Consider the following 23,134-nt stretch of genomic DNA (forward strand, 5'->3'; position numbering starts at 1 on the left):
ATTCCATCCACCCAACAGCCTTGTGAGATAGGCTAGACAGGTCCAAATTCACCGAGTGAGCTTCATGGCTGCATAGGAACTAATGACAGGAGTGAAAAAAGATAATGAAATTGCCCACTTGGAAAAAAATTCAGAATCAGTTCACCTTTCCCACCCAACCCCCAAATCTATACAAAAAGACACAGTGTTACAAGAAGGTATAGAACAATATACAGAAGAAGCACTAGAGTCTGGGCCTTGGACCTGGGTCTCCTGGCTATAAACATGACCACTGTACCAAACTTGCTCTCTAACCACTGTACCAAGGTTGCGCTCCACATGTAGGGCAATACAGTCTTCCGGATCCAAGTGCCAAGCTTGCACGGGTAGTAAGCACAGCTCAGTGATGGGGCACATACTTATAGTCCTCAGGTTCCATTCCTGAGACTTCCAGTTGGGTACATAAAATACCATTACCATGTTTGGAAGAGATGAGAATCCTTGGATGCTCTAAACCAGCTTTCCCTAACCTGGTGCCTTTCAGATATTTTGAATTACTGCTGATGATATGCTGATGATACCCAGCTCTACCTCTCGTTTTCCACCAATCCAGGTGAGGCAGTGGCTGTACTGAACCGGTGCCTGGCCGAGGTAATGGGCTGGATGAGGGCCAATAAACTGAAGCTCAATCCAGACAAGACAGAGGTCCTGTTGGTGGGTGGCTCGGGCCTCGGGATGGGGGACTTGGGCCTTGTCCTAAATGGGGTTGCACTCCCTCTGAGGGACAGGGTTCGCAGCTTAGGAGTGTCTAGAAGCTCAGGTGATGGCGGTGGCGAGGAGCGCCTTCCTTCAGCTTCGGATGATACATCAGCTGCATCTCTTCCTGGAGAACGACTGCCTGACGACAGTGACACACACGTTGATGACTTCCCGATTAGATTTCTGTAATGTGCTCTATGTGGGGCTACCCTTGAAGCCGGTCCGGATACTTCAGTTGGTGCAGAATAGAGCTGCCAGGTTGCTGACGGGGACTGGGCGTTGTTCTCAAATAACCCCAGTTCTCCATCAGCTCCACTGGCTCCCCATTGAAGAACAGGCCCAATTCAAGGTGTTGGTTATGACCTATAAAGCCCTAAATGGCTTGGGTCCTGGCTACCTAAAGGAGTGCTTACGTCCATACGTGCCCTCCCACTCCTTGAGATCAGCAGGAGAGGCCCTTCTCCAGGAACCCTCCAGGAAGGATATTAGGAGGGTAAGTACCCGGAGGAGGGCTTTCTCTGTGGTGGCGCCCAATCTATGGAATGCGATAACCAGAGAGGTCCGCCTGGTGCCGTCGTTATTTGTTTTTTGGCACCAGGCCAAGACCTTTTAATTAAACGTCATTTTAATTGTTAGCTTTATTTATTGATTTTATATCTTCGGTCAGGACATCTCCAATTATATTGTTTTTATATGTTTAATATGTATTTATTTATTGTTGTAAGCCACCCTGAGGCTTTGGTGAATGGGGCAGCATAGAAGCTTACTAAATAAATAAATAAAATAAATTACAACTGCCAGCATTCTTGACCAGTAGCCATGCTGAGTGGGGATGCTGGGAGTTGAAATCCGAAGTACCTGGAGGGCAGATGGTTGAGAAAGGCTGCTTGACACCATAAATGGTAGCCATGTGTTAAAACTTTCAACTTCCAGGACTTTTTGGAAATCCCTTGCTAATAGTTCATAACAGGTAACATCAGGTTTTAAACCTTTTTTCCAGACTGGGAGGGGTGAACACTATATCTCCCATATGGGTTGACCCCTTTCCTTCACAGGACTTAAAACTGATTGACTGGTCCAGGCCTAGCACAAGTGTACAGTGCAGATGATCACACAAGGTTAAAGTAGCAGAAGGCTTGATTGGTTTTATGGAATACATTTCAAGGACCCATCAATTGATGCTCCTGTTTTCCAGCTATGTAGCCAATTGGTTCTTTTTAGGGATGTCCAAATTTGTAAGGTATTACATTTAAGTCCAGCAGGATCTCACAATATTTCTTTTCCAATAGTGGGTGGGAAACTGATGTGGATTTAATTTTTCCAGTTCTAGAAATATTCAGCATATTTTGCACAGATACAATTGTGAGTTTTAAAAATAATCCAGTAATATTAATAAAATCATAAAATGTGCAAAACCAGGATCACAGCTTTTATCATTATTTTTCTTGGTCTTTAAGTTGTAAATATCTTTGCCAGTTTCACCCTCTCTGCCAACTACAAAGTTTAAAGCCAAAAGACTCATTCTCCATACTTGTCAAAGAATGCATTGATTTCCTCCGATGCATCTGCAATTCTCCCCACTTCTACTAGATCCCTCATTGACAAGGAGGGGATATGGTTCTTTTGTACTAAATGAGGTAGGATAAAGAGCATGAAATTGACAAGAATATTTACCATGGGGATATGCTGTGGATAAGTGGCCAAAAAGTTCCCTAAAACAAAAATGACAAAAATGAGGCTGTCATACTTTTGACACTTCATGAGAAGGCAAGACTCCCTGGAGAAGACTATCATGCTAGGGAAAGCCGAAGGCAGAAGACGAAAAGGAAGACCAAACAAGAGATGGACCGAATCCATAAAGGAAGCCACAGGGTTGAATTTAGAACAGCTGTGCAAGGCTGTCATAGATCTGACATTTTGGAGGAATTTGGAGGTAGCTGGAGACAACTTCATGGCATGTAATAACGCAAGTGGGTAAGTGGGAAAAATGTCCATTTGGGCACATTTAAAGGCAATAATAATTCTAAAAGATCGAAGTGGCACCAATCACATAACTCAAAAAATAAGTTTAATAAACCTACAATGACATTTGCACAAATTGCTGCCACCATTTAAAAAAAAAATGAAATGTGTATTGTATTGATCTGCTGTGGATTGACACTACACTAGCAGTACAAAATCCATCAGTACTGGCAAAAAAAAAATCTGTAATATTTCACTCCCACAATGAAATATGCATATATACCTATTTTTCTTAATATACTGGATATGATCAACCCGAGTTCCTATGTTATTCTTTTGTAACAAAGCTGCACATATATGTGCCCTGTATGCAATCACAGCCTTTCAGACAGACAGATTAAATGACATGATTATAATCTAAATATTTGCCCACCTTCGAAATAGAGAGGAAGACTGGGGTGCATTGTCTAGCCACAATTGTGTATTCAGAATTCCAACTGCATTATTTCAGATTCATTTGAACTGGACAGCAGATGGCTCTCCATCTCAAGATGGTTATCAATAAAGCAGGCAGAGATGAAAGATGGGGCTGCTTTGAACTGGAAGAATCTGTCACCCAGAGTGATTTATCATATGCATAAGAGTCATAAAAAGACTCTGGATGATTTCTCTGAGTAGCATAATACATTCTATCAGTATTAAATAACAAGGGTGAAAGATAAGGAGATGTGATACACAGCACAACGAATGCCACACCATTAGACCGAGAATGCCGGAGTTCCACATGTTACTAAGGAATGACATCTTGTCTTAAGAGACTGACATTGTGTTTAGGAAGCACGGAATTTTAGTCGCTGTAAGCAAAGAGAGCAATTGCTTTCCGTCTCAGCACAATTGCTTTTTACTGATAATCTGACAAAGTACTTGGATTTAAGCTGATTTAGCAACTACAGAAGTAAACACACATTCAAATAAGTAAGTTTGAACTCAGTTGAATTTATGCTAGCAAAGTTTCCTGGGCTTAGCCCTGGAAATGACAGCAGGAGCTTAGTAACATGTGTGTACAAAGATTTTTCAAACATCTAATTACATTTGTTTTCCTAATGAAAGAATGCATTTGTTTCATTATGCATTTGCTAAAACCACACTCAGTTTATTTTATTAGATGCATTTTAATCAATGTGTGTATGTTTAAATCTTCTGTAAATACACTGCAGATAAAACCAATCATATCCATGATGGCTTGGAAGCCATCATTGATATAGGTCTGGTGGATGTACAAACTTGAATGCCACAGTTGATATTCTTACTCCTGTTTTTCCATTGACAAGGGACACTGTCAGTTTGTGCAGTTGGAAGCTGTGGGTGGAATTGGTGGGCGAGTGAGGCCTACCATTTGGGTGCTGGATCCTTCCCTTTCCCAGCCTATAAAAGCAACTGGTGAGAATCAGGTTGAATGGGTAAGAGTGATAATGCAATTCTCTTCATGGCAATGTTTAATACCATGCCCTGCATAAAAAAGAAGGTGATAAGATCATTGCATTAAAAAATACTGTGAGCTCCACTGCATTGGATAATTTCTAGCCAGTCTCTCCCATTCCATTCTTGCACAAGAAGCCTGAAAATACAGTGGTTTCTCAACTCCAAGGATTTTTGGAAGATGTGATTGTCTAAATGGGCATGGGACATAGACTGACTAGGTCAACTTGGTGGGTGATCAATACCAAAAAATGTCCAGGAGGCATCCCTGATAGTTCTGCTGGACCTCTGGGCAACTTTTAAATGGAATTTGATTTTAATCATATTTGCATTTGAGATAGTTGTTAATCTGTTGTTAAACTATTATTTGGTATTCCTGCTATGATGTTATCTTATTTAGTATTGCTACTCTGGTTTTCACTGTCTAAATTGTGTGTATTTAGGGTGCTTTATGTTTGTTGGGTGTCATCATGTAAACTGTCTAGAGAGGCATGTGGCTATGAGATGGTATACAAAAGGGTTAAATAAATAAGCTAACTAACTAACTTTAAATACCATCAGTGTCTGTTTGAGATGGGACTGGGAGGCACTGTTACGTATATCTTTTTAGAAGGGCAATCAGAAAAGGCGGTGCTTGGGGATCTTGATCCATACCACCGTCATTGGCCTGCAGTATCTCTCAGGGTTCTTTCTTATCCCTGTGATATTTAACATGTACATAAAACCACTGGTAGTGATTGTCTTGCCTTTGGGAGCTCAGGACCACCAGTGTGCTGATGACACGCAGGTATACCTCTCCTTTACATCCTAATCCAAGGAAGCAGTTCAAATTCTAACTGGTGTCTGATGTCAGTAATGGAGTGGAAGATGGCTTGGAACCAGGCTACCTAAAAGTCTATCTTCTCCCATAGGAATCTGCCTTGGACTTAAGATCTTTTGGTAGAGACCTTTATTTCAAGACTAGTTTTTCAGAGGTGCATTTGGTGGTGATACAAAGATGCTTCCATATAGCCTGAAGTGCTTCATTCTGTCTAATCTTGGAAGCAAAGCAGGGTCAGGCCTGCTTAGTATTTGGAGGGGAGACTTGAAACTTTCATTGAGCAGGGGGTTGAACCCAAAGTCTTTGTAGGTTCCTTCCAACTGAATAATTCTATTCTATTCTAAGGCCTTTTCAGTAGTTATTTCTAACTTTCTATTTCTACAGCTCCTAATTCCTTCTTTGCCACCCTACTCCTTTTTATTTAAAATAGATTTGTGGCTTGTAACCTGGTCTGTTGGGCTGGATGTTGTCTTTAATAGCTATTGTTGTACTTTTAATTGTGTCTTAATGTGTTTATTTTATTATTCCTTTAATCAAGGCTGCCTTGAGTGCCTTTTTATGGCACCATTCAATTAGATAACTAAACCCTTTTTAAAAGACAAATGAGCTGATGTCAGCAGCTGCCACATGGCAGTCTATTTTCCCTCAACCTAATGCCCTGGATGTTGTGTCATTTGAGGCCTTGTGGGTAAAAAATGGTGGCCACCACAAATGTTCACTAACCCAACTGACAACTTCCATGTTTGTGGCAGAGCAAGTGAACATTTTCCCTGCAGGTTCCTCCAGAATGGCACAATATTCTGGTATGAAATTGTCTACCAGGAGTAGCTGCTGGAATTAGGTAACATTCTCACAACCTGAATGCTGCAAATGAGCATCCCTGCTTGTGCCACTGAGCATTCATTTTGAAAAGATCAAAACCTGAAACAAATGAACCCCATTCATCCCAATGTTCCTTTCCTTCACCTGCTCAGGTACGCTTACCTTAATTGATGGGTGACATTGGAAGCTCCCCCATTCTTCTTTTGGCTTATAACCCACAATGGTGAAGACCTTTTTAACCTCGTGACTTGCATTGAAAATGTTCTCCTGGGTAAAATATGTGCAAAGTGAACTTACGCCTTTCAGATGCAGTTTTACCAGAGGAAAATCTTCAATGTGCCACCCTGCAATCACCCCGAGAATTGAGATGTTTCCATGGTGTTTTTCATGGAACGCTGTTCTGAAGAGCTACCCCAGGAAACCTGCTAGGGAGCAAAAGGCAGAATCCCTTCAAAGAAGCTCCGTGGTCAACACAACAGGGAGTCAAAGTCAGTTCTCATTTGCTTTGCAAATGCTGCTGCTTTGAAAAGCTCTTCCCGATGAAACTGCTCCTGGTAAGACTAAAGCTGGCTAATGTCTCCAGGAAAGCTGGTTTGCATTGGGGGCTGCTTTGAACAACTGCCCTGGGAAAATTAGTGGATTTTGAATGGCTCCAATATTAATTGAAATATTTCCCGATTTTGGTGGAACAGCTTTTTGTCTCTTTTCCCAACCAGTCCAACATAAACTTCCAGAATTGGTTTCCAAAGTAATGCTCTTAGAATGACTGTGCCAATCAGCTTTAAATGCAGAAAATGGGTCCTCATATTAATTTCCTCATTATACTTGTTTTTGTCTATATCTTGGTAGGCACGTGAATGTATTTAATCTCAGTCAGAGTCATTTTGTTGCATATTACCAAAATCCTTACAATAACAAAACAGCAGAACAGAACCTAATTTATATTGGTAAAAATATCCTCATGCTCTTTTGTAAACTTTTCTGCTTCCTGGACTGAGATTATATGAATTTTGGAGAAATTACTCAGTGTTCAATGCTTTAATTTTACCCTGCTATAGCAAGCTGGGTAAGGTGTTTCTGTGCAAGCTCTTTATTTTCAGCTGAAGTTCCACTTTCCTGTGCTTTTGCACCCTCCTTAGCATGCATTAAAAAAAAAAAATAAAGCCCTCATTGGAGCTCTCAAAGGTTCACTTTAAAAAGCATAATCATTTTCTGTGCATAATTGTGCATTTTTGTATGCAGTTTGCCTAATATTAGGAAACTGGAAAGCAATTTTGTTTTAAAGTGATTTTGAGCATTAATTCCCCTTACGGCATTTTGTGCCTTAAAAAAATGAGAACAATGCAAATTTCAGGTAATTGAAAATTTTAAAGGACAACTGAATTTTCAGTGTGCATTGAGGTTCGAAAGTGTGCATTTCATTAAAAGGTGAATTGAGCACATTTTCCTTCCTTCGGCTACTCCTAACCCCCAAGAACAGATTAGGTGAGGACACAGAAAGCCACAGGAAGAACAGGGAGGAGGTAAAGCTCCATTCCTAGTATGCGAACACCATTCCATTCACAGAAGGAAAGTTAGCATCCAAACCAATGCTTCAAAAAAAGTAAGCAGTTTACACGTTCGGCTGTGAGACAAGTATTGGATTATCCAGTGGAGATAATAAAGTGAGCTGCAGGCACATATGAGCCTGTCACAAGGTAGATTTGTATTTGTCCAACTTTATATGGTGTTCTGCATTAAAATGGAGATGTCAGCTCAGTGAAAGCAAAGCCATGTAAGCGAAGGAATTCAATATGTTTGCATCTGACATGCTAAAAAGAACTTCAAAGGTGAATGGGAAATCTTGCCTTCTAACTCCTATCAAGTATAATTTCATCCTTTTCAAGATACTTTCCCATATACATTGGGTGATCTGAAAAATCATTCTTGCCCAATCTGTTGTCTTTGTCAGACAGCCGTAGTGCATTTTTGGTTCCCGTACCTCTCCTTTACTGGGAAATAGTTCAATGCGACAGTGGGACCAGCTGTTGAAAGAGGTTGTGTGCTCTTCCACACCAGATGCATTTAAGAAGCATTTGGACAGTTATCTTTTCGGGATGGTGTAACTGGTATCCTGCACTAGCAGGGGGTTGGACCTGATGGCCTTCCTGACCCCTTTGGACGCATCTGTTCTGTGAATCTGAGTGGCATTCACTATCTAAGAAAAGGATATGAAACAGGAAGCTAATTGACTTTACATTGGTATATGCTTTGAAGGGAAATACCCATGACCTTTTTATTCAAACAATATTTTAACACTGTTTAATGCTTATAGGTTTTAATTGTGCAGCCAGAGTGTTTCTGGGTTTTAATTGTTATTGTTATTTATATTGTATTTATTTACTTCTGTGAGTCGTCTCGAGGCTATACAGCAAGGGGACAGCATATAAAAACTTTAAATAAATAAATAATAAATGATTGACTTGAATAAAATATTTCCCATGCTCATGGGAGTTGTTGGGGAAAACACCAGGATTGTCCAAGTAAATTTTGTGAAGGGCTTTGCTTCCTTGTATAATGCTTTGGCAGGGATCAGAATTTCTGTGTGCAGTTTTGTTTCTTCTGCATGTGGGTTTTTCAGCTTCACCTTCCAGCCCAACATTTCAGGATCATTCAGAGTGTCACAGTATGAGCAGCTATGCTGCTCCCCAAGAATACCTAGAATCATCTCCTCACACACAAATGAGGGTAAGGAGAAATTGGATCCCAAAGAGAGACTCTCCCAGAAGTTCAGGGAATTAGAAATAGCTGTGTGGAAAAACATCCATTTTCATTATTGTCTCCTGAACATAGTCTAGATGTATCTTGTACTTCTAGATGTACTCTAGAAGTAGAGTACCATGAATGTATCTTTTTTGTATAAAGCGGCCAAACTAAGTATTTTAAAAGAATCAAGTTTCCAACAAAACTCTTATTGTTTATTTTATTATCCCTCTATATACCACCTTTCAACATACAGCATCCAATGACCAGTTCCCCCATCTCCCTTTGTAACTTTACACACATCACGAAGTTAAGAGGCAATGAGTTCCCTGCCTTCCCCCAGCAGCCAACATGAAACGGAGCCAAGCTCAAACAGTTGCTTGAGCACCCATTCAACTTTCAGCCATCTCTAGTGTCTTTTAATGTCCACTGAAGTGGCCTGGAAAAGAGAAAGGAGAAAAAATAGGACAAGTGAAACAGAGGAGTAATGGAGAAAATGATATGGAGAAAATGTTCCCGTAAAGATAGATAGCAGAACAAAAGTTATTTTATCACTCGCTGGCCAAATACCTTAGGGAGGTTGACTTGCTCGATGAGATGGTGGAAAAAGGGAAAAATAACAGAGGGCAAAAAGAAGCTGATAAACTGCTGCATTCAACAAAAGATAAATGACCATCATGGTCTGACTTCCACAGTTCTAAGCTGCAGAGAGCCTTTTTTATCTTAATGAAGAATGCTTTTTCTTAACATTTCTGTTTTCACCCTTATTTTTACTAAAACTTGTTTTCTCTGTGCACAATTAGAGCCCAGACAAATATATATAAATGGACACTAGAGATTCATTTCCCAATCAGTTTCTCAAATGAATCAGAATACAGTGCAGTGCATTAGTATATAATAATAATTGCCAGAATTTAATTTGGATGCTAATTAGACTTATTGCAATGCTCTGTAAACTGTCTGATGCTAGGCTTATTTTTATTGTTATTTTTTTCCTTCTCTCTCTGGTAAATTGTAGTTCCAAGCAGAACAAAGGAAAAGCTGCAGGAAGTGGTTGTACAAAAGAGAGGACAAATATACTCTTCACATCACTTGAAGTATAACCAGTATAACTTGTTACCAGACAAGCTGAAGGCAGACCACTGGTCAGGCATGTGGGTCTCCCAGGTGGTTGGAGATGCCTCATTACTAGGCAATGTTAACTTAACCTCCGATCTCTTTGTTCTTCTGTGGCAAAATACCATGTGCATCAATGGCATCACCAGCACCAGCACCATCATAAGACCTGAACTCCCTTTGATGCATCATGGTACAGAATTACTATGCCTCCCCATCCCTTTGCACCAGGTAACATTCTGGCAACCCAATGTCTTATGGACTGGGAACAGAAAATTTGTTTCTGCATGGAACCCAGCATCACATGAATAGACAGATGCTTGCATGATGACACATTCTTTCCCTCTGCTTCACAGGGACCCCTAATGTTCAGGAGCAGACCACATGGGCATATGGGAGCTGAGGGGGATCTCCTCCTCCTTTTGTTCTCTCATCATCTAGAGAACAAAACTGAATTCCACTATTAGCATGCTAAGAAATGGATGGATTGAATGTCATCCTCTTGGTTATTCCAAGTGATCTAAAAAGGAGATAGCTTGGCCAGAGTAGAGTAGGGATGCAGAACTTCCAGGCTGTGGAAATAATCCCATCAACAAGGGTTCTGCAGGTGACCTGTGCAGGATTTTGCCACCTTTGTGAACTCTTGCCCTTTCATCAGTATGGCCCAACTAGGGGTGTCATGGAGGCAGGGAAAGAAATCGCCACTCTCACCCCCTCACAGGTCACAGTGGAGGTTCCCCGGCACTGGTCCTTCATCATGCAGTCTTTCCAGTCAGGAAAGGCCCCTCCATGTGTGGCTTGACCCTTGGCTTGACCCTTGGAGTCAAGAGAGGACTTCAGCATATTGAAGTTGAGCAAGGCCAAAGCTGCTTTCTCTTACACAAGGAGAAAGCACCCAGCACGTATGTTGCTATAGTAAACCACCGGAAGCATCAGCATTCTCTTCATCCACATGTATTTTCTAAGCAGCTGGGGACCGGTCATGACTGCGATCATGCCACCCACATTTGCAGATCAGGAGTGCAACGAATATGCCACAGTCTTATGTAACCTAATTCACATGAATTCAACCAGAGAGATAATGCACTGTTTTCTCAACTGCAATTCACTTTTAGCCTAACAAATTTAGCCATCACAGGTGAACTAGAGATAAATAGAGATTTCTTTTTCATTTTTTTACCAGAATATATGCAATTCCACTTCCTGAACCAATCATGAATAGAATTCATAGTCAGAAAGCAATACATTTGCTGATTTGAAATATGATTCCTGAAGCAATAACAAGAGTGTTTGAAAAATGCATACCTTTGGAAAACGTGCATGAAAAATGCATACATTTGAAAAAATGCACACAAACAAGTTTTAGCCCATGGCAGTAAAATGCATTTCTCACTTTGCACAAATTATGTGTACATTTGGTGGTGTGCTCATGATAACAAGAACAGAAAGCTTACAATCAGATATATGCATGAGAAGAAAATCGAAACCCTTCAGTAAGCTTGAGTTTTACTAATTTGCACATCCCTGAGCTTAACTTGAACTGGAAATCAGTCTTCAGCATCTGTGAATGGAAACTTGGAAAAGAATATACCTCATTCACCAAAGGTGACCTCTCATCACTAATGCACCACAGAACCTGCCACCGAAATTTGCAGACATCATAGCAAAACAAGCAGTGTGTTTGATTTAAAACTAGCCCTATCCCAGTCCCAGTTAAATCACCCAAACACTAGCAGGTCACCTGAAACTCCTGGGCCACAGGTAGTTCTCTCTGCCTTAATTTGGCATGAAGAAGGGGCAAACCAAGAGGATGTTTGTCGACCTGCTCTCATGTCATCAGTGGATCAACCAAGTTGCCTTCCATCACATATATTTTAACCATTGTAGACTACTTCATGTCATGCAAGGACAAAATCCAGCTAATGTCAAACTGACAGGCAAGCGAGACGATTTTAAAGTGAAATGAGCACTCCGAAGATAACACCTGAAATCAAAACAGCATGATACGTCTCCACTGACAGCCAAAATAGTCCCAAACAGAGAGGTGATTTGTTCAACTGTCTGTGAATGTGTTTCCCCACTTGAAAGGTAACTTGGCCAGTATTTTCCATCCCCACAGGTATCTGAGTTTGATTGGGATGAGAAATCCATTCTTCCCTAATTGTGTTCTAACTGCAAGCCATTTATTCCTTGAATCTACAGGACACTTTTCCCCTACAGATAATCACACAGTGAATCTTGAAGATGAACTGCACAGCGAGTGGCCACTAAATAATCTCGGGTAGCCACATGAAATGAGTATCACAAAATTGGATCTACTGCCCTACTACTGCATTTGTTCTCTGTGTTTGAGATCTGTATTTTTCACCAATAACCTCTGGAAAGAGCAAGGCTGTTTCTTCATGATGCAGAAGAGGAAACTGAAATGCAGTGAACCAGCTCAGGTTTCATACCTGGCAACACAATATGGACTCTGATGCATCTTGAGCCGCATCATACATCATAACGGACATTGGCTTGGGTGGAGGTGATTATAGGGCTGGAGAGGCCTCAGCCATTGTTGACTCCAATGCCTCAGGAGAAGTGGCATCATCTAATACGCTGAGAGCAAACACAACTCTCCAAGTGTGGGTCCTGATATACAGCACTATTTACACACAAGAAGGAAATAGCAGACTTTCAGGGACCCAACAGTTTGCAGGAGTGAAAAATGATCATATGGGGAAAGCCCTAGAGGACCCCTTTGCCCCAGCATGCTCAGAGGCCAAAGAATGCAAAGAGTCTATTGGGAGAATGGAAAACCAAGGCGGAGGGAAAATGGAGTACCCTGAAAGAAGGCATGGTTCACAGAATGGGACCCTAAAAGGAAGCACTTCACACTGAAACATTTTGTTGCAGACCCTACTCATAAAAATGTAAGAACTGCTCAGAGTATGGTCCAAAGACACATAAAGCATCCATCTTGTTTGTTTGTTTATTCACACCATAATAGCCACATTACTCTCTGGAAGGTTTCCAACAATTAAAAACCATAAAAGAAAACCTAAATATCCAACATCAAATAATAAAACATAAATTCCAATAAATATTAGAACAAATGATAAAGCATCAGTTCCAATTGTTGAAGCTAAGCAGGTCTGGGGTGGCCTGAGCTTGGAGGGGAGAGGTCTTGGGAGCTGCATCTAGCCACCTTGAGTTCCACAATGGGAGAAAGGTGGGTTATAAATATAATAAATAAATGCATATATAAATAAATTACTGCCTCAGAGAAGATTCCATCTAGACCAGTATTCAGCTCTGTCCCTACATTTTCTTTCCCAGTGCTGCCACTTCAAGGTCCAGTAGAACAAAAGTGACTAGCAACCCAGAAATAAGCAAAATAGAAAATGTGCTGGAAAATAGAGTGGGTAGATGCTTGGGCTCTGACTTTCCAATGAAATATAAGCTGCTCTTCCTTCTTTGCTTCCTTCCTTTATGTATTCATTTCTTCAATATATTTCAAGAATGTAATCTTACCAATGCAGCTTAACAGATTTAAAAGGAAAAAAAATCACTATTTAATGAAAAAACACCTTACATTTTCCCTGCCTTCCTTCCTAAGTTTACAGAGGTGATCTTGAGCATGACATTAAGGACAGCATTGATATGGTCTTGGAGGACTTTATCTTCCACAGCAAAGCTACCTTGAAAATGCCTCAGGATTTCATGGCAACCATAGGCCTGCCCTAAATTAGAACTGACTTGATGCATGTATACCAGGATATACCTTGAGATCTCGTCTTCAGGACTGCAGGAGAAAGATCTCTGTGTGGGGAGCCAATCATGACTCCATTGCCATGGACAAGGCATTACCAGAAGTTTGATCCACCAATCTTATGTATTTACAGCAGCTTCCTCTGGAAAGAGATCTCCCTCTTGATCTTCCTGAAGTAGGGTACATAGCACGAGTTCGTCTTGCTACATCTTCTTCAACTGCTGTACATATAGCAAGAGTTTCTATAGTTTAGAAGCATTTATCCAACTCTGTTCTTACTAGGAAGAATTTTGTTTTAATTAGTATCACAGTAATTTCTTGGGGATTTCTTTAATGAGTGGTATTTTATGAGGTTTTATGCTTTTATTCCTGTACTGATTGTATATTCCGGGTGTAGATGTTGCAAGCTGCCTAGGAAGAGTTTGACCCTGACCGGTAGCCTACCCATACTTTAAATAAATAAACAATAAACAGAGGTCCATCTGATATCTGGCACAAAGATAATGGTCCTTTCTGTGGCTGGTCACTAGCATCTGCAATTTGGAAACCAACTGCCAAGACCATTACAGCTTCAATGACATAAGATGCTCTAAAACAAGAGAAAGAGCAAATCAAGATGGATGCTGGTCTTTTAGCACAGTGGGTACTTCCATTCAGTTGGCTCCAGTCAAAAAATCATTCAGCTATTCTGACTTTCTTTCCTTGATGGATTTTCTGTGAAAAAAGATAGGGGGAGTACTTGGAAAACACAAGAGAATTACCAATGGACGATGGAAATGTCTGGAACCCAGGTAAAAATATGTGATTGAGGCATTGCTTTGTTTTATTATTATTTGTAACATAAACAGTGCAACTTCTAAATAGATACTAATGCAGTGGGCAATAAAAAAGACAAAATAGCTAAAATAATGAAATAAGATGCTAAAAACAGGCACTCAAGAAAGCTGTGGTTATTTTTAACAGGAACCAAAACCAATTGTGTTGATGCCTGCCAGATCTCCAGAGGCAGGGAGTTCCACAGAAATGCAGCTGCTACACTGAAGGTCCATCTCCAGGTGGACTCCAAGCAGACCACAGTTCCATGTGGAACCACCAGGAGCATCCCATCTGCTGACCTCAGGTAATGCAGTTGCAGAATAAAATTCTCACCTGAAATCCCCCATTACAAGATACTGAATTTAAAAGCAAATGTTATATGAAAGGAGATCAGTATGAAAATGGCAGATATTTCTTTCAATTTCTGCCCAATGAACAACAACAACAAAAGAATTACTGCCTTTCAGTTGCTGCCCTAGTCAAACTGTAACACATAGATGACCATGTTCCCCTTCCACCCAGGTATATCAGAACTTCAGCAGGTTTTCTCTTTCAACACAATATTTCCCAGGGCAGTTCAACCATCCTTGCTATTTTTATTGTCATTTATATTGATTAACTTTCTGGCATTGCCTTGTGGAAATTTTGGTTCGAGTTGCCACTCAAATGTCACCTAAACCAGAATTGAAAGTGAAGTCCTCCTGAAGCAAAACAAATCTGAGGAGCGTTGAAGGAACTTTAACCAAGTTTGCAATTCTTATGGGGGTGAGGGTTTCCACACATATTTCCCTATTTTCAACATATTCTTCCTGAAGCAAAATTCAAAATAAAATTGGAGTTCCCTCCTGCAAGGAGGAGACATCTGAGGAACTTCAAGAGAAGTCACAGACAGTTATTATGAGTCCAATAACTTTTCTCAGGGAAATGCCACATATCCTCTAAATTGTCCCTTCTTTTCCTCCAAAATTAAATGGAAAAGAAACTTGGAGATGCCAGATTGGTTCTGTAATACAAGAAATTTCAAGGAGAGCCAAAAAGTTGTATTAAGCTAGGGGTTTTGTTTTGTTTTGTTTTTTTGGGGGGGTACCTTTGTCACTGAGAATTTTGTGTTGCCAGAAATTACCTACTCCCATTTTCAAAATATAAAATAGGCATCCATGTGTCTCCCCAAGGAACAAGCATCTTCCAGCCACAAACCATTAAAGGGAGAAGCCCAAAAGTAATATAGGAAATTAAAAGAATGTGGTGCTTATGCCTCCTGAGAACGAGAGCTGAATCCTGAGCAGGAAGGAAATCGGTTCGCTTAAATAAGGATGAAGCTGAATTCTCATCAATCACAGCTTTGCTCCGGCTGCACTATCCTTCTGCAGTGAGAATTAAAGGGGATTATAATGGATAACTATGGTGTGGCTAAGTGTCAGCACTATAATATACGATATGATACTTTCCCCCTATTGTAGCCAGGATGTGTGTAGCCCAGAGCCATTGCTGCAGGCAAAGTGACGGGAAAGGAGACAAGGGGAAAGGGGGAGAAGCAAACCAGCTGCCTCCTGGCAGTTGGCCATGCTCATACCTTTGCGCTGAGCAATTTCCTTTGCACCCTGGGGTCAGGATCATGCCTTGGGCTGAGCAAGCTGGCAAATAAGTGAGTGTTTGCTTCCCCCAGACTCAAGAGAAAAAAACAAACAGAAGTTTAACCTGTAGCAGCTTTTGCAACGCTGACAATCCTTGCATGGCACCAAGACAACCAGCTTTGCTCTCTGTTCTTGGGCCAATAGCATCTCTCCCCCTTCTAGTTCCCTTCTTGTTTCCAGTGATAAAAGGCCTTTTTCTCCTTTTTTTGTTCTGTTCATAGAGGGCCTTTTCTCAGCTCTTTCCTTTTATACCTTACTCAGTGGCCTCGGGCAAACCGTGAGGCTTCCCCAGGGAAGCTACCATGCAACCTCAGCCAACTGTAGTCAGTCCTTCCTTCTGCTATAAAGCACCATAAAGGCATGCCATTCCACAGACACATCTCTCATTTATCCAGCATTATTATCACGTCAGAATAATACCAGTATACACATATGCTTTCTTTACAGGAGGGCCTGTATCACAGCAGTAAAACCCCTGCTTTGCATGCATGAGGTCCCTAGTTCAATCTCTACAATCTCCAGGTAAGGCTAGAAAAGTCTTGCCTGCTAGCTTGGAGAGCCACTGCCAGTAAGAGTGAGCAATACTGGGCCAGATGGACCAAGGGTCTGACTCAGTATAAGGCAGCTTCCTCTCTTCTGATCTCCCCAAATTACTTGTACTGCGCTTTAATAGCTCATGATCCTCTGTGCCGAAATGCAATCTACTGAACATGTGTGATGAATTATGAGAAACTCCATAAAACTGTTCATTGCACTTGAAATGAGAGAAGCGTTTAAGAGGCCATAGCTTGAAATGCAAGTTTTCTCCTCACTTTTGAGGCTGTCCCAGTAAGAGTCAGGGCAGCCTCCTTTGCACTTGCCCAATCAAACTGGGGCTCACGTCCCTCCTGGACCCTTCAGACTGTGGGGCTTGAGTACAAGCCCCATGATCTCTAGCTGCAAATGACAATCCCACTGTCTGGTGGTGTGGGCATTCCTTATGGAAACACACTAGATCTCACAAGCATAACAACAAACACTTGCAAAACACAAGTGGCTTTTGAGGGGAACAGTGGTGCAAAACTGCAAATTGGCAGCCAACAATAACCTGCATATATCTCAACTTCTGCCGGATTCATCTTTCCTTCCTTATTTGCATGTGCGATTTTGTTGAATGCTCCTCTGAGCATTTTCTTTTTTCAAATGGAATGATGGGATACAAATATGTTAAATAAATAATCAGAGCCAGACCTAGCCTTAGACAAATGAGGCACTCCCCTCAAATACTTATCACCATTATCATCTTTTTTATACTATCCAATAGTATAGGTTGCTGGGTGGTTTACAACTTTAGTTTCATCCACATATTCATTTTTTATCCTATTTCTCAGCCAAAAAGGCTTTTGTAGCAGCTTAAAATCACTTAAACAAATATAAATACTCTTTCTATTACTATCAGCCATGAAGGGGCCTATACTGATAGTCACCAAGGTAGCAGGAATTAGTTTCATACTAGATAGGTCATCAGTGACATGATCTAGAAGGGTCCTAATTTCTGTCACCTCATGGACCAATTTTATGCAAATTCAGGCAGAAATGAAACCTACAATTGCCATCATGCCCCAGCCAGCACTGAACATGAATAAGATTGAACCCTCTGTGGGTTAAATGTTTTCAAGAATGCCTTGAAGCAGAGGTCTCATGGGGCAGTGATGGGAAAATCCCCAAGAAAGTTCATAGATCTACTATTCATGGTACTCAGAATTCAGCCACCAAGATTAAAAAGCCATGTGCTTTCAGATTATTCACTGCTGCTCCTTTTAATGTCTTATTACTCCTAGAAGTAGCCAAGATCCTGAAGAGTCCATAATGGAAATTTGGCAGTCAGAACAATTGCCCCCACTTTCTCTTAACAGCACAGCTATCCCCAGGAATACTTCCTACTTAAATAAAAAAATTAAAATCCCTTTATATAGAAAATGAATGTGCCAGGGAGAAGGCTAGGCTATAACCGACATATTATCCTGACATGTTTTTTCCTATGTGCGGGTAGTTATATGGAGCAATTTTCAGTCAGCAAATCCCTTGGCAGCTGTCTGAAGTGGTATTTTCCACCAGCAGGTTAGCTACATGATGAACTGTTTGTCTGTACCAGATAGATTGTGAACATGCCAAATGACAATTGGTAGTTCCAAAGAGGATAGCCAGCTCTTGCCATTTACGAGTTCTGGATTTCTGGTATATTTAAGAAAAGGCAAATTATGTCATCACTTTAACCTAACTTGTTGACTGCAGCGGACCACTTTTGTTCAAAACAGTTTACAGCTGTTCGATGTCATTGACAGTTTACTCTAGCATCAGCTCAGAGTTAATCCAGATTGGCCCCACAAGAATGTGGACAAGGTTCTTTCCTCTCCCACTATGGTCCTGATCTAGGGATATGGACATACCTGCAATTTCTACTGCAAAATAATAATCACATCTTTAATGTCTGATTTGGCCTTTAGTAAGATTGGTCCTTGCATTCTAAAAGTAACCTGTCCCTGTTCCAAAAGGATTCTGAAAGAGCCAAAGAGAAATGCCCAATCCATACAGATGAATATATGCCAGGTGTGCATCTGAAAATGAGGATTGCTAAGAATGGAACATATAAACCCAAATCAGATTGAAGATTGAATATGAGAGAGAAAGACAGACAGACAGACAGACAGAGAGAGAGAGAGAGAGAGAGAGAGAGAGAGAGAGAGAGAGAGAATGAGACTTGACTTACCCCCAAGCTTCTGTACATTTACCTTGTTTGGAAATTTTTCTTTGTCACTATTACGGTTTCCCTAAGCAATTCACCACAAAGGAACAGAAAGGAAATAGATAGGTATGATCCATCTAGCACTGAAAAGCTTTTAATGAAAGTATTGTGGTTTCAAATGAGTGCTATCCATTATCTCCTTTTTTGAACTGGATGAAAAATCATGAGGCTTCCATCCAATATGTGCCAAAGAAAAGGCACAATAAAAATGGCATTGAAATATATGAGCTCAGTGACAGTGGTATTAGTCACATCTTATACCTTGACCTTTCTACTAGCTGGGACATTTAGTAAGCTGTTATAAGGGTCTGGCATTTTCAGTAGTAATAAACCTCCTTAATGTCACTCAAATGCTTAAACTGGGAAGATCCTTTTCTTGCCAGCAATTTAACTGATGTAAAATAGAGATTAAATAACTTAAATAGGTTTTCAACTTCTACTTGGTTACACTGCATGTCTTGAGTCTAAATAGCAGTATTGCATTGCTTCTAAATAGCAGCATTGCATAGAGGAGTCAGTGGGAAGGGGTGATTAATAGTTAGAGTGATTTAGACTTTATATGCATTTATTTGATTTTTATCCCACATTATTAGCCAAAAGTCTTCCATATGATTTTTATATACAGTGTTAGCACTCCAGAAATGAAAGAAGCAACAAATGAATGAATGAATGAATGCTACACAAAAAGAGATGCACCTGAAAAAGTTCCCATTCATTGACATTGGCACTGGAACTCAATGCCCTCATCAGAAGACCTCTGGATGAGACCATACATACAAAACACAATATCAGGGATGAGGAGTTTCTGGCTCATGAGCCATATTTGGCTCACCAGGCTGACCCAACCAGAATATGGGATCTCTATGGAAGCCCTGTCCCCTCCCTAGCCCCACCATCTCAAGGGGTAAAGGCAATAGAGAAGCAAAACCTGTGTCTCCATGAGCTTCTTTCCATCTGGAAAACCTAGACAGAGCAAAGTTGGATCTCTGTCCAAGGCATGAGCACTGCAGTCTCGGAGTCATCTTTGTTCTGCCCAGCTCCTCCATTGCTTTCTCCCTTGAGCTGGTAGGGCTCACCCAAGACCTTGGGGGGTAGAGGAGCTCTATCCAGTGCTTTGTCTGAAGATCTGATAATGTCAAGAGGTAGGGTCCCACATATTGTAGATAAGGCCATGCCAAAAGATGTCAACTGCCCAGCAAGGGGTCCAGGGAAATTCACTGTAGCCCAAAAGGTTCTGTACCTTTGCATTACAGAGTTGTCACACAGCTGTTGCTATAAGCTGTATTAAAAAGTTCTCCAGTGATCTCTAAATAACATCTTGCCACTTGCACTTTCCCCAATTCTCATTTGCATTTGTAATGGCTGCTCAGTCTGTGCAAATGGAGAACTTGTGCAAATTAAATTAAACTGTGATCAAACAGGAGATCTCTTCAGACCTCTCCAATTTTATAAAGATTTCCTAATGTGGGAAAATTTCCTCCACAGACTAAAGCAGGCTTGATTCAGTGCACTGAGGAAATTCATGAAAATCAGGAAATTTGTGCAAATCAAACTAGGAATTAGCAACAATACAAATATGGAAACACATTTGACATTTTGCAAATATTTTTGGCAGGTACATCCTGGCATTCAGGGTTGGAGCTTGAAATTGGGATTGCTCACATGTTTCACAAGCACAAATGAAATTCTCATACATTCCTATCAGTAGGCTATGTCAAATTTTGTACAGGTGTGATGTGCAATGCCTCCATAATACAGTGTAATACCAATAGATGTTGTGTATGGGTGGATTTTTTTTAAAATGTGCACTTGGGCATGATTTACTATCTGATTAGGTTAAAAGATGTCTTGACAGTTATGCTTTTCTGTGACCCATAAGAATGAAGTGTTAAATTAGCTCTATTAATGAATAGGCCTTGTGTGCTTATACTATACATAGATAAAAGGGACATTGTATGCATAGGGCATGGGAACATTATGCTGTGTTACAATATATACAAATATGAGGCCAAAAAAGGCATTCAACAAGCAGTAGGAAAGAAGACTAGATGCCATGAGGCCCTATAACCAGGGTAGTCAACCTCGGTTCCCACAGATGATTTGGCTCACAGTGACTACCATCCTTCACCATTGGCTATACTGACTATGGCTGATGGCAGTTAAAGGCCAAAGCATCTGGAGGGCCATAAGTTGTCTACCCCTGGGAGAGATGATCTCATATAGTAGAATCATGGTGTAAGAAAGTAACACAATAGAAAAATGATAAGTTGCATATAGAAAGGGGGGAACTGAGGATCCAGGCTACCCATGGGCTGGTCCCATCAAACTGTGCATGCAGCCAACTGTTGACCACATCACTGACCATCTTGGCATGGAGGAGGCCATCAAGGCTCCTGGGTTTTCCTTTTTTTTTTTTTTTTTTTTGGGAAAGAGCAATTTATGCAATGTTCATGTACACCCGTGCCTGTGTGATTTCATGTTTGACCAAAAAGACAAAGCATGGTTGGCAGTGGGGGTGGGGAGGCAAAAGATTGCTGAACCAAACTTCATTCGGAACAGACAAAATCATTAGTTCAGTGATTCAGGGCTGGAACACTATAGCTGTCCCATCTAGGGTGCCCTCAAGCCAAATGTGGCAGCCATAGACCTTGAGTCCATGGGTAGTCTCAAACGCTCTATAAAAGAATAAACTTACCAGAAACTACCTCGAGAATTGACACTCAGAAAATTGGCTTATGTGCCATATTGTTTTACTGCTTGTACAGTGGTTATACGTTCCCTTAAATTTCCAATCCCTTGTTGGCTCACAGCTCACACTGAGGTCCCTTTCCTCATACCTCCCAATAAAACAAACAAAGAAAATTCCTTCATGTTTAATTGATTCTTGGTGCCAGTGACTGCTGCGCAGTCATAAATAGCATATGAACCACAGCAGCAGAAAAACTTGAACTATTTATGTCTGGCACTCGAGCGCTCAACCTTGTGCTGGTCTTACCTGCTCACCAGTCATAATCTCTCTTAAGTGCTGATCTAATGGAATGGTATTAGCACAGGTGACGGGCCAAGCAAGATCAGCTAGACAGGTCAGAGAGATGCACAATGGTCAGTTTTTGACCAGAGAGATGCTGGGTCTCTCAACCTCCCCAAGAAGTTTCTGTCTCCATTTCATCACCTTTATTGAATGTTCACAAGATGCTTTTCACCTTGCCAGGTTGAGAGTGGTGTGCAAGCCCCAACAGTAGCTTCAGGATTAGGGGAAATTTCCCTCCCCCTTAATGGTTCCCCTGAATTCAGGCCATTTATATCATCCAACAGAACTCAGTGGAAGGCATTGAGATTAAAAATGCCCCATCTTGAATGCCTGCCCTTTAATTTGCATAGCCCTGACTTGGATTGATCACACAAAACTGTGACCAGAAAGCAGAAAAGAAAATTTTCTGTATGCATAATGAATGAGATACCAGTGTCGTGATACCTTCAGCATCAGAGAAAAGCAAAGCAACATGGAAATATTCTTTAAAAAGGAATGAAGTGCATGCTCTTTGAGAACAATTCTAAAGACTTCTTTCCTGCAATAAACAAACAGGTTACAAGTTAAGGAAAACATGTAATTCAGTAGCACTAAACCCAGGATCATTCTTTATGCTACAGTGTAGTGGTTACACAGAGCTATCAGGACCTCAGCAAAACTATAGAGAAGATCAGATTTATGCTGTTATGAGTAGCAAACAGATCCCAAGAACTTCAATACATCTTCTTGATTGTTCATTTGTACTCAGGATACAATCGCCCTTTATAAAGTAAATGGATGATTCTATCAACTTTCATGCCATGCAATTTGGAGAAATTCAGTGACTCCCAAATCCTTCATTCTAAAATGCAGTGGTGTTACCCACTTAGTGTTCCATGGTCCAAATCAAAAGTTTAGCCCCTGATGTTTGCACAGTATCCCATGAAATTCCATCACCTCTAATTTTACTTGCAAGAGACAGTAAAACCAATATACAGAAGCACTGTACAGAAGAGATAAAGAGATGACAAACTCCTTTGAAGAGGAATCCTGCAAGGAATAGCCTGCAATATTAGAAAGTGAAGTGAAAGCTACTCTGAAAGCACTTGGAAGGAATAAAGTACCTGGAGTAGACGGGGTACCAACAGAACGATTCCGAGCTGCAGAAACTGAATTGGTTCAAATCCTAACAAGAATAGGTCAACAAATAAAGAAATCAAAACAACGGTCCACCGACTGTAAACATTCAATATCCATTCCAATCCCCAAGAAAGGAGAGGCAAAAGAGTGCAGCAACCAGAGAAACATTGCACTAATTTCCTGGGCAAACAAACGGATGTTCAAAGATTTTAAACAAAGAAGGTTACCCTATATGGAATGAGAGATGCCTGATGTTCAAGGTGGATTCCCAAGATGAAGAGTCAGTCAAGAACATACTGCAAATCTATGTTGGCTA

The sequence above is a fragment of the Varanus komodoensis genome, unplaced genomic scaffold (genome assembly GCF_004798865.1).
Source record: "Varanus komodoensis strain SLA01 unplaced genomic scaffold, ASM479886v1 scaffold9, whole genome shotgun sequence".
Classification (NCBI taxonomy): domain Eukaryota; kingdom Metazoa; phylum Chordata; class Lepidosauria; order Squamata; family Varanidae; genus Varanus; species Varanus komodoensis.